The sequence below is a fragment of the Heptranchias perlo genome, chromosome 8 (genome assembly GCF_035084215.1).
Source record: "Heptranchias perlo isolate sHepPer1 chromosome 8, sHepPer1.hap1, whole genome shotgun sequence".
NCBI classification, from domain to species: Eukaryota; Metazoa; Chordata; class Chondrichthyes; order Hexanchiformes; family Hexanchidae; genus Heptranchias; species Heptranchias perlo.
In genome coordinates, this window is record NC_090332.1 from 43,956,302 (window position 1) to 43,971,794 (window position 15,493).

Here is a 15,493-nt window from a genome sequence, read left to right on the forward strand (position 1 = left end):
GCATGAAAATGTTGGCGTATTGGGGTGCGAATTTGGTCCCCATGGCTGTTCCGTGTGTTTGGGTAAAGAACTGGTTATTGAAGGTGAAGACATTGTGATCCAGGATGAAGCGGATGAGTTGTAGGATGGCTTCCGGAGATTGGCTGTTGTTGGTGTTGAGTATTGATGCTGTCGCAGCGATGCCGTCATCGTGGGGGATACTGGTGTATAGTGCCGAGACGTCCATCGTGGTGAGAAGTGTTCCTGGTTCAACTGGTCCGTGGGTACTGAGTTTTTGTAGGAAGTCTGTAGTGTCGTGACAGAAGCTGGGGGTTCCCTGTACGATGGGTTTCAGGATGCCTTCGATGTATCCAGAGAGGTTCTCACACAGGGTTCCGTTGCCTGATACGATAGGACGTCCGGGTGTGTTGGCTTTGTGTATCTTTGGGAGGCAGTAGAAGTCTCCCACGCGGGGAGTACGTGGGATGAGAGTGCGTAGGATGCTTTGAAGGTCTGGATCGAAGGTCTTGATCAGTTTGTTGAGCTGGTGGGTGTGTTCTTTGGTCGGATCTGCGGGTAACCGTCTGTAGTGTTCCTGGTTGTCCAGTTGTCGGTATGCTTCTTTGCAATAGTCCGTTCTGTTCTGTATGACTATGGCTCCTCCTTTGTCCGCTGGTTTGATGACGATGTTGCGGTTGGTCTTGAGAGCGTTGATGGCGTTGCGTTGTGCTCGGGTGACATTCTGGACTGTCTTCTGAGTGCGGCTGATGAATCTGGCATTGACGCATTTCCTGACAGCTTGAGCATACATGTCCAGCTGAGGGCAGCGACCCTCCGGAGGAGTCCAGTTTGACTCTTTCCTCTTCGGTTGCTGTACCGCGGATCCCTCTGTCTGCTGTTCCGGATCGTCGATTGTCTCATTGGGTTCGCTGCTGAAATCTTGGGGTTTGTGGTAGAATTCCCGGAGCCTCATTCTCCTGATGAATTCCTCTGTGTCCGCCGCAAGACTAGTGGGGTCCATTTTGGTAGTTGGGCAGAAATTGAGCCCTCGGCTGAGAACTTCGATTTCGTCTGGTTGAAGGGTGTGGTCGGACAAATTGACAATAGACTTCCCTGTGGTTGCAACCGTGGTACCAGGGGAAGCTTGGTCGATGCTGGTGGTGATGCCGAGTTTCTCAAGCTTCCTGCTCTTGGTTTTCATGTAGGCAGTGTAGTTCCGTTGCCTCGTCTGTTTGGCGGTATAACGTAGCTGGTCTGCTGTGTCCTGAGTACAGGTTGAGAGTATGGACTCTATCTTGGTTTCGAGGTTGTGGCGTCTGCTGTAGAGTTGGTGTATGAGATGGTTGCGGAGTGTGCGAGAGGTACGGCGGCAGAGTCTCTCAGCGTAATCAGAGTTGTATGTGGACCTGAGTGGGTTCGTGATCTGGAGTCCTTTCGGGATCTTGTCTGCTTTCTTGCAGCTCTGTAAAAACTTGATGTCTGTGTCTAAATGCGCGATCTTCTTGGATATCCTTTCCACTGTGAGCCGGCAGTTTGTGGTGTCGATGGTAGTCATGATGTGGAGATGCCGGTGATGGACTGGGGTTGACAATTGTAAACAATTTTACAACACCAAGTTATAGTCCAGCAATTTTATTTTAAATTCACAAGCTTTCGGAGGCTACCTATATGGAGTTTGTCACTAGGGGGAGCTGTGCATTAACTACTATGTCCAGAACATAACTCTGATTGGCTGCATAAGCCTCTCCTTGGCTTAAAATGACAGCTGGTCTTTACTATGGATTTTGTGGGAGGACAGTTTGTAATTTAAAAGGCGCGGTTACTTTTCATGTAAGACACTGCTTTATTTATATACATTATACACAAAGGAATTGAAGATGTTGACTTATCAGTCCAACTGTGTTGTAAACTGCCATAAATCATTTTTGAGGGGTTAGAGGGGCTTAGCTTGAAAAGTTAATGTGCTACTTCTACATCTGTCCCTGATTAATTGGTGTACCTTTCTTTTACAATTAAATCTTTAATTCAAGGTAGTTGCAGTTCCAAGATGCAGTATTAGCAACCTTTCCATCTCTTACTTCATACAAAATATATTAAATGTGATAAAGCTAGAGTAACAAAAATATAACAGAAATGTAAATTTACATTCTTGTTGTAATGACCATGTTTTATTGGATTTTCTATTGATAACAGGAATGTACTGCACCCTGGCTGTTTTTAAAACTGGTGCTTCACAGAGCGTTTCTCTTTATTAGTATTCCACAGCTTATTGTCACCAAACGATGCCTGACAGCCTTTTATTGATACTAGTGGTATGTTTATTTGTGTCTGATTGTATGATAGATTAAGATATACAACTGGCAGACTACAGGTCTAAGATATTTTGGTAAAATGCAATAGGAAATTGCACCAAATCAACTTTTCTAAGGTTAATGCTGATTTGATGATTATTTTTAAAAAATTGGATGATTTTAAAAGCCAATTAAATAAACATGACTCTGCACAAACATTATCTGAAGAGTCTAAATGTTTTACTATATTGTAAAATGTATTAATGGCTGGCAAATGCTGAGGAAAGATGCAGAGTTCAAAAATGTCTTGCTCTTTATTTAATGATGCAAGCCAGAAGTACAAACCATGCTTATATTTGAACTGAAAATTTATGTTTATTGTAATTTGTGGCACAATCGCAACAATTAGTTCAGTAGAAACACTGGGAGTCATACAATCTGCATGAATTTTTACATTGTGAATGAATTTTAGAACAAAAGCTTTCACCTTGGAGTTGACTGGAATTATGAATGGGAGTTTCATATCGTTAAAATAAATGCCTAATGCAATTCACCTGTGCATTTTAGTTGTAAGTCAAAAGTCAGCCATGTATTAGGTAAGTAATTTAATATCTCCCACTGCATGAATTGACTTGGGCAGCTTTCACAATGAACATTGGGGATCGCATTTAGTTTGGATTATCGTGATCTAAACTGAATGTAACCTCAGTAGGGTTGAAAATATAAATGGGAATTCAGTGTTCTAAGTAGTCTTAAACCAAGCTCCCTGCTAAGTAGTTACAATTGAAGTGATTTACATGATCTTACTAAGAAATCTAAGCTGAATGGGAATCTGATACACAGCAGTCTCCTTGAGAAGTGATTCTAGTGCTGGAGGTTAGGGTGGAGATAAGTTGGCAAACTATAAAAGCAAGTCCCAGGAACAGTGAAAGGTTGGAGACACCTGATAAATGTATAGTGAAAATGCCAATGGGAAATGTCAAACAAATCAGGTCACTACAAATCAGATTACTTGAGAACTTCAATAAAACAAAGTTAAATTATGCATTCTCACTTCAGAGAATGTACAGTGGGAACTACGTTAGTAATATCTTCCTGTGACCTACATAGAAAAGGAACTGATTCATAGCCACAGAGAATCTTTAGGTACTCACATAATTGTGATCCTACATTTTTTCTTTGACCTATGAGAAGTAATGTGATTGGAATACAGTATTCAGAGTCATTTGGAATTAGCTTACCAAGTAATTCTTCAGATGGTTACCGATCAACTGATAATGTATGAATTACATTATCCAACCTAGATCCAGTCAAGGACTTTTGGCGTTCAACTGTCAACAGACAAAAAAGATCATGACTTGTGACACAGACTGCCATAGGTAGCTATTTCTGAGTATGATTTAGTATCCAACAATATGATCAACTGACATACTGTAAGTTGCACTACACTGGGTGGTGTACCCTCGATAAATGGAAAACAAATTCCTTAAGGGACGATTTTAACCCTAACCATGTGGCTGAAACCAGGCAGGCAGTTAAAATCGATTGGCTGACTTACTCACCAACATCCCTCACCTATCCTGCTATCTGGAATTTTAACCTGCTCTTCTGACCAGGCAGCAAGGACGCTCACATGAAGCTTTCAGGATCCTTCTTTAAATATGTAGATCGGGTCCAATGACATAATTGGGCCCCGACTGCAATTTTAACTTGTGTGTTATTCTGGTAAACTTCAAGGCTGACAATTGTTGGGTGGATTGTTCAATAGTGTGATTCAGCAAGATCTGCAAAGTATAGGGATAGAATGGCATGCAGCCTGAAGATTGTCCTGGGGATTCATTGTTCTTATGGAGCTATAGATTTTAAAAAACAAGCTGTGTTGTCAATAATAAGTGAGATATTTCTGAATATTCATTAATTATTAAGTAATCATTAAGCAAGATTCACAGCAGTATTTGAAGGAATTAAAGGCACTTAAAGGAAGGTACTAAAAGAAACATTTCTCCATAAGCTTTAATTCTCTCTAACAAATCTTAAAGATATTTCTCATACTGGTAAATCAATATCGTCAGAGTCTCCTTTTTAGGACTCATTTCTAGAGGCAAAAGGGAGTCAAATTTTAAAAAGTACTCTGGCTTATTTGACACATAAGTACTGTATACTGAAATTATAAAAGTTGCGATATACAAAACCTGCTTCTTTAGTGTTATTTTTATTAATTTTCTAAAGTTAGAGCTCCTACCAATTAATATACTAATGGGCTACAAAGGCAAATTTAGAACAGCAAATTGACAAAGACACTACGGGCTCAATTTTAAAATTAAATTGCGGGTGCGTTGGGGCTTGGAAGGGGGAGGCTGTGATAATTGCAGAAATGCAGAGCAGATACGGAAGCTGGCTCCAACCCGCCGACTTCCGAGTTTCCCACAGACGCATCTGTGTGTGCGGGCATCCCGAATCAGGAAGTCCCGCCGGCAATTAAAGCCGGCGGGATGATAGTTAAAGAACCAAATGTACCTCATTGAGGTACTTAAGGTACTTTACTTGTATTAGGTAGTTAGAACGATTTTTAACTTACATGGGCGGCTTTCCCATGGCTTCTGATTCACGCCTGGTAAGGCCGGATCAGGGAAAAAGAAACAAAATAAATTATATTACAAACCATTGCACAAAGTTAAAACACAAAATCAACCTACCCTTCCACCCTACTCCAATGTCCGATGTCTCTCTCCCCCTCCTCCTCCCCCTCTTCCCCCGATCTTCCCCTCTCCCCCCGATCTCCCCCCTTCCCCCGATCTTCCCCTCTCCTCCCGATCTTCCCCTTTCCCCCCCCCGATCTTCCCCTCTCCCCCCCCGATCTTCCCCTCTCCCCCCCCGATCTTCCCCTCTCCCCCCCGATCTTCCCCTCTCCCCCCCCCCGATCTTCCCCTCTCCCCCCCCCGATCTTCCCCTCTCCCCCCCCCGATCTTCCCCTCTCCCCCCCCCCGATCTTCCCCTCTCCCCCCCCCCCCCGATCTTCCCCTCTCCCCCCCCCCCGATCTTCCCCTCTTCCCCCCCCCCGATCTTCCCCTCTTCCCCCCACCGATCTTCCCCTCTTCCCCCCCCCGATCTTCCCCTCTCCCCCCCCCCCCCGATCTTCCCCTCTCCCCCCCCCCCCCCGATCTTCCCCTCTCCCCCCCCCCCCCCGATCTTCCCCTCTCCCCCCCCCCGATCTTCCCCTCTCCCCCCCCCCGATCTTCCCCTCTCCCCCCCCCCCCCGATCTTCCCCTCTCCCCCCCCCCCCCCGATCTTCCCCTCTTCCCCCCCCTGATCTTCCCCTCTCCCCCCCCCGATCTTCCCCTCTCCCCCCCCGATCTTCCCCTCTCCCCCCCCGATCTTCCCCTCTCCCCCCCCCGATCTTCCCCTCTCCCCCCCCCGATCTTCCCCTCTCCCCCCCCCGATCTTCCCCTCTCCCCCCCCCGATCTTCCCCTCTCCCCCCCCCGATCTTCCCCTCTCCCCCCCCGATCTTCCCCTCTCCCCCCCCCCGATCTTCCCCTCTCCCCCCCCCGATCTTCCCCTCTCCCCCCCCGATCTTCCCCTCTCCCCCCACCCCCGATCTTCCCCCCTCCCACCCCCGATCTCCCCCTCTCCCCCCCGATCTCCCCCTCTCCCCCCCGATCTCCCCCTCTCCCCCCCCGATCTCCCCCTCTCCCCCCCCCGATCTTCCCCTCTCCCCCCCCCGATCTTCCCCTCTTCCCCCCCCCCGATCTTCCACTCTTCCCCCCCCCCCCGATCTTCCCCTCTCCCCCCCCGATCTTCCCCTCTCCCCCCCCCGATCTTCCCCTCTCCCCCCCCCGATCTTCCCCTCTCCCCCCCCCTCCGATCTTCCCCTCTCCCCCCCCTCCGATCTTCCCCTCTCCCCCCCCCCGATCTTCCCCTCTCCCCCCCCCCCCCGATCTTCCCCTCTCCCCCCCCCCAATCTTCCCCTCTCCCCCCCCCTCCGATCTTCCCCTCTCCCCCCCTCCGATCTTCCCCTCTCCCCCCCCCGATCTTCCCCTCTCCCCCCCCCGATCTTTCCCTCTTCCCCCCCCCCCCATGTCCCCCTGATCTTTCCCTCTCCACCCCTCCGTACTTCCCCTCTTCCCCCCCCTCCGATCTTTCCCTCTCCCCCCCCCCCCGATCTTTCCCTCTCCCCCCCACCCCGATCTTTCCCTCTCCCCCCCCCCCCCACTCCGATCTTTCCCTCTCCCCCCACTCCGATCTTTCCCTCTCCCCCCACTCCGATCGTTCCCTCTCTCTCCCCCCCCCCCCCCCCACCCCGACGATCTGCCACTCTCTTCCCACCCCGATCTTCTGTTCCATCGCCGGATGACGTCTCGCTGGCTCTCTTCCTCTCCCCCGCCCCATTGGCGTTGCAGCTCCTGTCGGCTGCCAGCCTGTCAATCAGGCCGGCTGCCGGGCATGAAACCTGGAAAGAACTTTAATCACCATTGGAAATGGTAATTTTTTTTATTTGGGTTTGCCATGCGCACTTTCTCCCCCCGCTGCCAACCTGCCACCATTTCAAAATTGTGCCTTAGTAGTCCACTTGCTTTCTGCTTGTGTCCCAGTTATCCTTCAAGTGGTTCTCACACAGCCAATCTAGAAGTTGGTTCATCTTTACTGGGTCTTTTTAAAAAAAAAGTGAAGACAGTATTTTTTCTTCACTTTTACAACCCACAGGAAGAGGCAAGTTTCAGGTAAATTCTACGAAAACTACTCGAGAGTCAATTAAGGAGGCAAGAAGCAATGTCTTTGTACTTTGGTTCCACTGACTCCCTCCTATTGATGAAATTTTCATGCAGCATAAGCGGATCAATTTTACCAATACAGGCAAACCTGTCAAATTCCTCTCACTTTCAGTGATAGTTACTGTGAAAGTACTGAACCTCATTTTGTAGGTGTTACTGTAAAAGTAACAGCCATTCCATTTGTTTCAGTGGATTTGGAATTTATGTTATTGTTTTTCTGAAAAAGCCGACAGTACTTTCAGTAACATGTTTTTGCCAATACGAAAAGGACGAAATTTCAAATGTTGCATAGCTATTTTCTAATGAAGTTATTGGTAACTCTGTGCAGACCAGGTTGCGAAGTTGGTTAAGACATTCATAAGCTTGTAAAAATAGGTGGTATAGCTGGTTAAGACACTCCTCTGAGTGTTTCAATCACTGTTCCTCATCTTTAGTAAACAATTTTACAACACCAAGTTATAGTCCAACGATTTTTATTTGAAATCTACAAGCTTTCGGAGGCTTCCTCCTTCCTCAGGTAAATGAGGAAGGAGGAAGCCTCCGAAAGCTTGTAGATTTCAAAGAAAAATCGTTGGACTATAACTTGGTGTTGTAAAATTGTTTACAATTGTCAACCCCAGTCCATCACCGGCATCGCCACCTCATCTTTAGAACCTGGATTTGAATTCAGACCAAATAAAGGAAGTGATGGCTTTATGTTTCTGACAACTGGATCATCAAGAGAATTTTAGCTGTATTAGCTCAATTGACATAAGAAAGAAGCCTAAATTGTGAGATAATTTATCAGTTTTAGCTCTCTGCCCAAGTCTGAGAGTATGGATAATGCAAACTTCATACTAATACAGCAGGTTGATCAAGTGGAGTTGAGATTGAGATATGCATTTGTGGCACTTTAGGGGCCACTTGTTCAATATCTATTATAGGAGTGCTTTTACTCTCATTGGAATAGAAATAAATGCAAATTGTAGCACTCTTCACTAACATAAAATCATCATGGTACATATATTCACTAACTCTCATCAAAAGCTGGCTGATACTCCGTTTCACTACATTGCGTTTGTGTTACCATTTTTTCACCAATGGCAATGGCTATAGCAATGACACTGGTAATACATTTGACCTGAAACAAATCTAACTAGATGGTAACATTATGGTGATGTATAAGTATCAGATATTGTGGTGTTGACATGAGGAATACTGACTATCATAAGCTGTCATCATTTGGCCTAGCAGCATGAAGTGATGTTGCTCATTCAGTCAATGATCAGTATATCCTTGCATCTGAGAGAATGAAGCTCTTCAAGCAAAGAAATTACTTGCTATACATACTAAATATCGGGCCAGTCACTTTATCATATTCAAATGTGCTGAAATATGTTTGACCTCAGTTCAGAACTGACCCATCAGTGTAAAACATAAAATCATAAATGTTTCACTCAATTTTCATTGAGAAAAATACAGTGAATATTATCAGACGCGAACACAAAAACAACATATAAACCCTTAATTTTGAGAGTTTTAATTTTTATTTGAATTGATGAGTGTTAATTATATTTTGCCTCGTAACTGACTGTCTTAGATTTTTTTCTCACTTTCACATGTTATTTAGTGAGTTTTTTAGGGACAAACTGGGGGATTTTTCAACAGGCAAACTGATATATCACAGGGATTATTTAAGGAATGTAATTAGTGACACCAGTAGTTAACAAGTCTGGCAAAAAATAATGATTTTCATTTTGAAGTGATAGTATTCTTGTTTTCACCATCATTAAAAATGTTTAGGTTAACTTTTTGTCTGTAACAATATAAACTGGCTGCTTAAAATGTAATTAGAGAAACATCATTAAATTTAAATTCTTTTTTACCTAATTACTGCTTAAGCAGCTGCAATTCCTCTTTAAATAACTAGGCTTAGCTTGTTTAACTGGTATAACTCTCCACTGAACTATCTGCTTCACGTAGCAAATTACTCTTGTCAAAAAGCCTACTGCTGAAGCTTTTCCTTGTCCATAAGATCTTTGTGATGTGTCATGACCCCTTCAGTCTTGCTTGCCACTTATAGTGGGGAGATTTGGACTACATTTTGGTTTGTATTGTCCATTAGTGATGTGTCTGTTCATCGAAGGCTATTTTTGGCTCTCCTGTTAGCACAAGCATCCCAACCTAATTTGAATTATTACTTGAATACTCGAAATTTAGTGGTAGTATACTGGAAGCAGTAGAATAGAGATGGTCTTGGATTAATGGTGTCTACTTATAATTACTAGTTGGTGGAATTAAGGCATCCCTTTCTTCTTTGGTTAGACTGGGTCTGAGAGATAGGAGGTTGAAAGGACTGGCATCGAAGCACCCAAGTTAGAGTTTGTATTTGTAACAGCCAGCTGCTCAAGGTCCTGTTTTGTATGAGCTAGTAAATGTTGGGATTGGGTAGAGCCTACTCATATGGGGATATGCCCTCAGGCACCTCCCTCCCCTTTACAGGGACTACATCATTAAAACTTCAAGGGGCATTGGTGTATCCACATTTGATACCTTAAACAAAATAAATATTAAAAAAAGCGATTACATTAAAATGCTGAAGTTGGAGGAAATAATAATGTAGTGACCCATGATTATGAAAGGTAGACTTTGTTGCTATTTACAGGTCATCTGGGTATGAACCAAATTTCTGAACATAGACAACCAGTAAGCTGCTCAAGATGTTTACTTTTGGAGTTTCTGATATTGAAATTAAACTTTTAAAATGACATAAATAGCTTGTTTTGAATACACAAATATGAGCAATACTATACAAATAGTGAATCCATTTGATAGCTTCAAATGAAAATTTTTAATTCTGATTGAAAACATTAAAGTTTAAAAAATATTTGAATACACACTGCAATTATAGGTTTTATAAGAAAAATGCCCTAGTTATTTGGAGTTGAATCCATTAGGAAATGAAATCTCCTTTGTTTTAATGTGAATTTATGACTTATGTGAGTTATACTGCACAACCTGAGCGTAAATACTTCCACTTTTATTGGCTTTTTATATGCACTTTGTTATTAAAGGATTCGATTAGGAGACTGCAATTCTGTCAATATGCAAATATTTTGACTGCGGCTTTATGTGTAATTTTAGTTTTTATATGTCAATGTCTTCCTGAATTTTTCCATTTGTTTATTTTGCGCAAACCATAGGGGACATTTTCTGAGCTGAATTGCCTCTTTAATTTTATTTTGAAATATTCTTATTATTTATTTCATTAAATGAGATAATGCCTTTTCTTATTAACATAATTTCCAGTACATTAAACATATTTCTCCACAAATGTAAGAGAAGAATCAAATTAAATGATGGGTATAGCAGTTTCAGCTATTGCTATAGTTACAAGAAATAAGTAGCAGTAGTTTTTATTTCTCTCCTCTGCAGTCATGAGGTGTGCTATGTGAAAGAGAAATGAAATATTCACAAAAGCAAGCAAGAAATAAAGAAATAATAACTGATTTATGGTATAGAAACCAGAGGAAAGGTGATTTCACAACAAATGAAAGCAAAATAATGAAAAACTGTATGGAAGTTACCCAAAAAAAAAATCAATGTTTGAATTCATCAAACCAAAAACACAAACTCAATATGAGGACAATAGGATTTCGTACAGTAAATTGGAACCATAAGTAGCACTGATAAAATAATATTTATTCCATTAAAAATAAATTGTTTTGGAGATCTATGTGTTAAAGTACTGGAAAAATACTAATGAAAGAAAACAAATAATTTTTTTCTGTGGCTTCACTAAACTGTTAATATTTGTGTTCCCTTATAAGGCTGCACTTTTTTGATTTTACTGTATATGGTGAAGCATAACATAGAAATTGAATTTTCAAAAAGATGGCGTGTGTTTGTGCAGGCATTGCAATTTTACTGCTGTTTAGCTAAGCCTGCTTTTTGATTTTGTTCGCAAGACAAAAGGCACAATGCACTTTGTAGCTATGACAAATGAACACAAAAGTACAAGGTAGTTTGAGTATCTAGCTGGAAGGCTGAAGTAAAGAAAGAACTTGGATTTATATAGCACGTTTCATAACCTTAGGACATCCCAAAGCGCTTCATAGCCAATGAAGTACTTTTGAAGTATAGTCAATGTACTAATGTAGGGAAATACGGCATTCAATTTGTGCACAGCAAATTTCCATAAACTGCATTGAGATCAATGAGGGATAAACATTGACATGGGGAGAACTCCCTTGCACTTCTTTATAAAGCGCCATGGGGTCTTTTAGGTTTACCTGAGAAGGCAGTAGCTCAGTTTAACATCTCATCTGAAAGATGGTAGCTCTGACAGTGTAGCATTCCCTCAATGCTGCACTGAAGTGTCAGCCTAGATTATGTGCTCAAGTCTCTGTTGTGGAGCATGAACCCTCTGTTGTGGAGCATGAACCCACGATCGAATGGGATGAAAATTAGGCAGGTTCTACAATGGGCGGCCAATCCGTTCTGCCAAATTACCTCCCAGATGGTGAAGGTGAAAATTATCCCCATACCTTCCCTTTTCAGGGCATTTTGCTTTAGTAAACAAATCTGGTAACAAGTTTTTCTCTCTTGAGATTTATATTTTTATTGATATTATTACTAAGCATTCCACTGATGATGTAATCTTTTTTAATATTCGTTCATGGGATGTGGGCGTCACTGGCAAGGCCAGCATTTATTGTCCATCCCTAATTGCCCTTGAGAAGGTGGTGATGAGCTGCCTTCTTGAACCACTGCAGTCCGTGTGGGGAAGGTTCTCCCACAGTGCTGTTAGGTAGGGAGTTCCATGATTTTGACCCAGCGACGATGAAGGAACAGCGATATATTTCCAAGTCAGGATGGTGTGTGACTTGGAGGGGAACGTGCAGGTGGTGTTGTTCCCATGTGCCTGCTGCTCTTGTCCTTCGAGGTGGTAGAGGTCGTGGGTTTGGGAGGTGCTGTTGAAGAAACCTTAGCGAGTTGCTGCAGTGCATCCTGTAGATGGTACACTCACTGCACGAGTCCCAGCTCAAGAAGTGTGGAGGGAATTTAATGACTTTCTAGCCATTATCGTTGGGGCCGTCATCTGGGCAGGATATGTCCTCTGTTTTATGGTGACTTTCTGGGTCATGGCACTGGAAGTCATTTCCTTCCTTTTAACTGCCATGCCAATAGCTTCTCTGCCCTGTCTCGCTGTTCAGACTACTTCACATTTGACTTAAATAAGGCATATTTTGCCCTCTCTGTACTGAGAAGGCTGTACTTATGATTAATCTTGGAAAGATTTTTTTTCTCTTCTATAATGAAATGCAGAAGCACAGATAAATATATCTAGATATTTTGTATGTAAAAGAGTGTCATTTTAGAGAAAACCTGCAAATGAAGAGTCGTCATGCTAAGGTATCCTGAAATTCAGGCCAAACAGGGAAATTATCTTGAAGAGAAGGTAATTTGCTAGAGATCTGATAAGTTTCCATAATTGGAGCTTCTAAGGTTGTCACCATAAACCAACTCTGGGCTCAGGGCCTCCCACTTTTCCATCACCTACTGCTTGGGCCGAGTTTGTAGGAAGGACTGCCTCGGCTTCTTCCTCTTGATGGGTTAGTCCCTATACGTCTGGTGGTGTTTCCCCTGTAGCCTGCCATTCTCACATGTTATGTGCTATCTTCTCCTGCAGGAAGAATGCATAGTGTGAATTGACTGGAACAGTCTCTGAATCTTTTACCTTAGTTACTGTCAGCATTCAAAAGATAGACGAGAATAATAGCAGTTGTAAGGGAGCAAGGACATGGGAGGTGAGATGTGTATGAAGATTAAGTGGAAGGTGCTGTGTCTACTTCCTTTCCACTCAGTTGGCCTCTTTAAATGGATACAGAACTGATCCCAAGGTGCACCACTTCCAATACCCATTAGCCTTAACCCTTTGTTTCCTTTCTGTCAACCAACTTTCTACCCATTTCCTCTTATCCCATACGCTTCAATTTCTGTAACAAGCTTCCTGTGAGATGCCTTCTGAAAATCTATTTACATTACATCTACTGCAATCAGTCACTTTTTCGAAAATCTATATTAAATTTGTCAAACATGACATAGCTTTAATAGACCTGCGTTTGCTGCCCTTGATTATCCCATGCATCTCTAAATCCTCACTAATTTAATCCCAAATTATGGATTCTAAGAGTTTACCTGCAAATGATGTTGGATTAACTGGTTTATAGATATCCAACTTATCCTTCTTTCCCTTCTTGAACAGAGGTGTTACATTGTTTATCCACCAGTCTCCTGGCACAATTGCATACTTATGGAGGATTAGAAAATTGTGTCAGAGCCTCTGCTATCACCTCTTCGATTTCCTTCAACAGCCTAGCAGTGTATGTTATCAGGAGCCAGTCACTTATACGCCTTGAATGCTGCTCAATTTTACAGATCCTTTTCTACAGTTATCTCTAACAATTTTTCAGCATCCTCCTCTAGTATACATGCATTCTCACTTCATCCATCATTTAAAAAATGTGACAATATTTATTTAATACTAATCGACATCTTGTGACATTTTACATGGGGAGTGAAGATCAAGGGGCGAATTTTAACTTGAAGGAAGCTTCCTGCTCCAGCGAGTTAAATTCACACCCAGCAAAAACAGCAGGAGGCCATGCAGTTTTTATCGCCAGGCCTCATTTAAATGTTGTCGGTGCATTTCCACCCAGAACGGACGTATACAGGGAGCAGAGCAGCTGATGGCGGGGGAAGATCGGGCGGCCTTTGGCCATTCACGTGATTCCAGGTGAGTGGCGGGGAGGTGATTTTGGGTGGGTTTGTCAGGAGATAAGGGAGAGGATGTGGGACATGGGAGGCTGTGACCTTCCTTGTGGCGTCTGGAAGAGCACTTCTACTCCTCCGAGCCGCAGAAAGGAAACTGTACTGCATTGCTTTGAACTGCTGTGCTGCATTTTGTGCCCTTTATTTGAACTGTGCATAGACCGTGTGTATCTTTAAATTTTATGGAATAAAGTATATTTTGAAATTATAAAGAAGTTTTAGACTTAACCAAAGGCCTCTTCTGTCTGCAGACCAGCTGCAGACCTGCTTCTGCCTAGCAGAAGCCACGGCGCGTAGGCCTCAGTTAAAACTAGCGGGGTCCCGCCTGCTTTAGGCAAATGCTTCATCTGCCTGCAAAACCCTGCAGGTTAATATTGGAACTGAGCAAGCAAATAACCTTCTTGTTTTTAACTGCCCACCTGCCCGGTTTGTTCCATGTGAGTAGGGTTAAAATTGACCCGAAAGTGTATTTTTCAGGTGAAAAAGGTTAGAGAGCAGGGAATAATTGGATCAGGATGTGCAGATGTAATTCATTCCCTAATTTTATCTTTATTTTTATATAATACTTTGATTTATTATTTATAGTGAAATAGCAAGACTTATGGCAACTCGGCAATCAGAGAAGCAGAGTTGATTGGAGTATAGGAATTTCGCTGCAGTACTGGCTGAGGAGCTGAGACACACAAAATTGAGGTGCCACATCACCACCACTGACTGGAGGGTTTCATTACAGCATAACAAGTTTACATAGGCAGTTTCCATAATAAATGTGGATGTAGAAATTTATAATGGGAAAAATTGACATGAAGTCCATGCATACACAGCATTTTTAATATGTTATATATATACATATCTATATATATCTGCCGTACCTTCATCCTTCAAAATGAAATTCCCCTGCCCTGAGCGGTCCTAGTCGCTCCTTAACTATTGATTTACTTTTAATATACTTACAGAAACACCCTTATCATTCCCTTTTATTTTTCTTGCTAACTTTTTTAATGGGACAGATTTTCCTCTGAAAATAATGGTGAGGCTAACAGGGCTCACCGTTATTTCTGTGCATCTGTTACAGCAACTTCTGGCAACCACACATGCACAGTCAAACACAGAAATCCGAAAGTTCCTCTACCAGATACCCTACTCCTCTGTAAGCTCAGCACGAATGACATCTTGCCGGCTGACTCACTGTTCAAATGAATGGAATGGCCTGAAGTTCCTGCACTGCCCTGATGGATATGAACTAATCTCGCCAAAAATGGTACGTCGAGTTATTTAAGTCTAAGCTCCCTTTTATCAGCGGGGTAAGTCTTAATTACTGCCAAACAACCTCTGGCACTGAAAATTAACATTTACAAATGTGGAGTCTCATTCCTTCAGATTTTAATTGTTGTTGAACCTTTAATAAAACATTTAATTTTTGTTTTTTTACTTTTTCTGTCTCTTTTATCTCTGTCTCTTAATTCAATATTTCTTGCCCCCTCTTTATTTCACTTTCTGTACCTGATCTGATATTGAATTCACTATTCTAACTTACACTTCCGGGTTCTGACTCTTCGTTGCTCATCAGATGCTTTAACCTGATCGGTTAAGGGGATAGACGGTTGCTTGTCCCGTTCACACAGGTCCCCACTGCACTG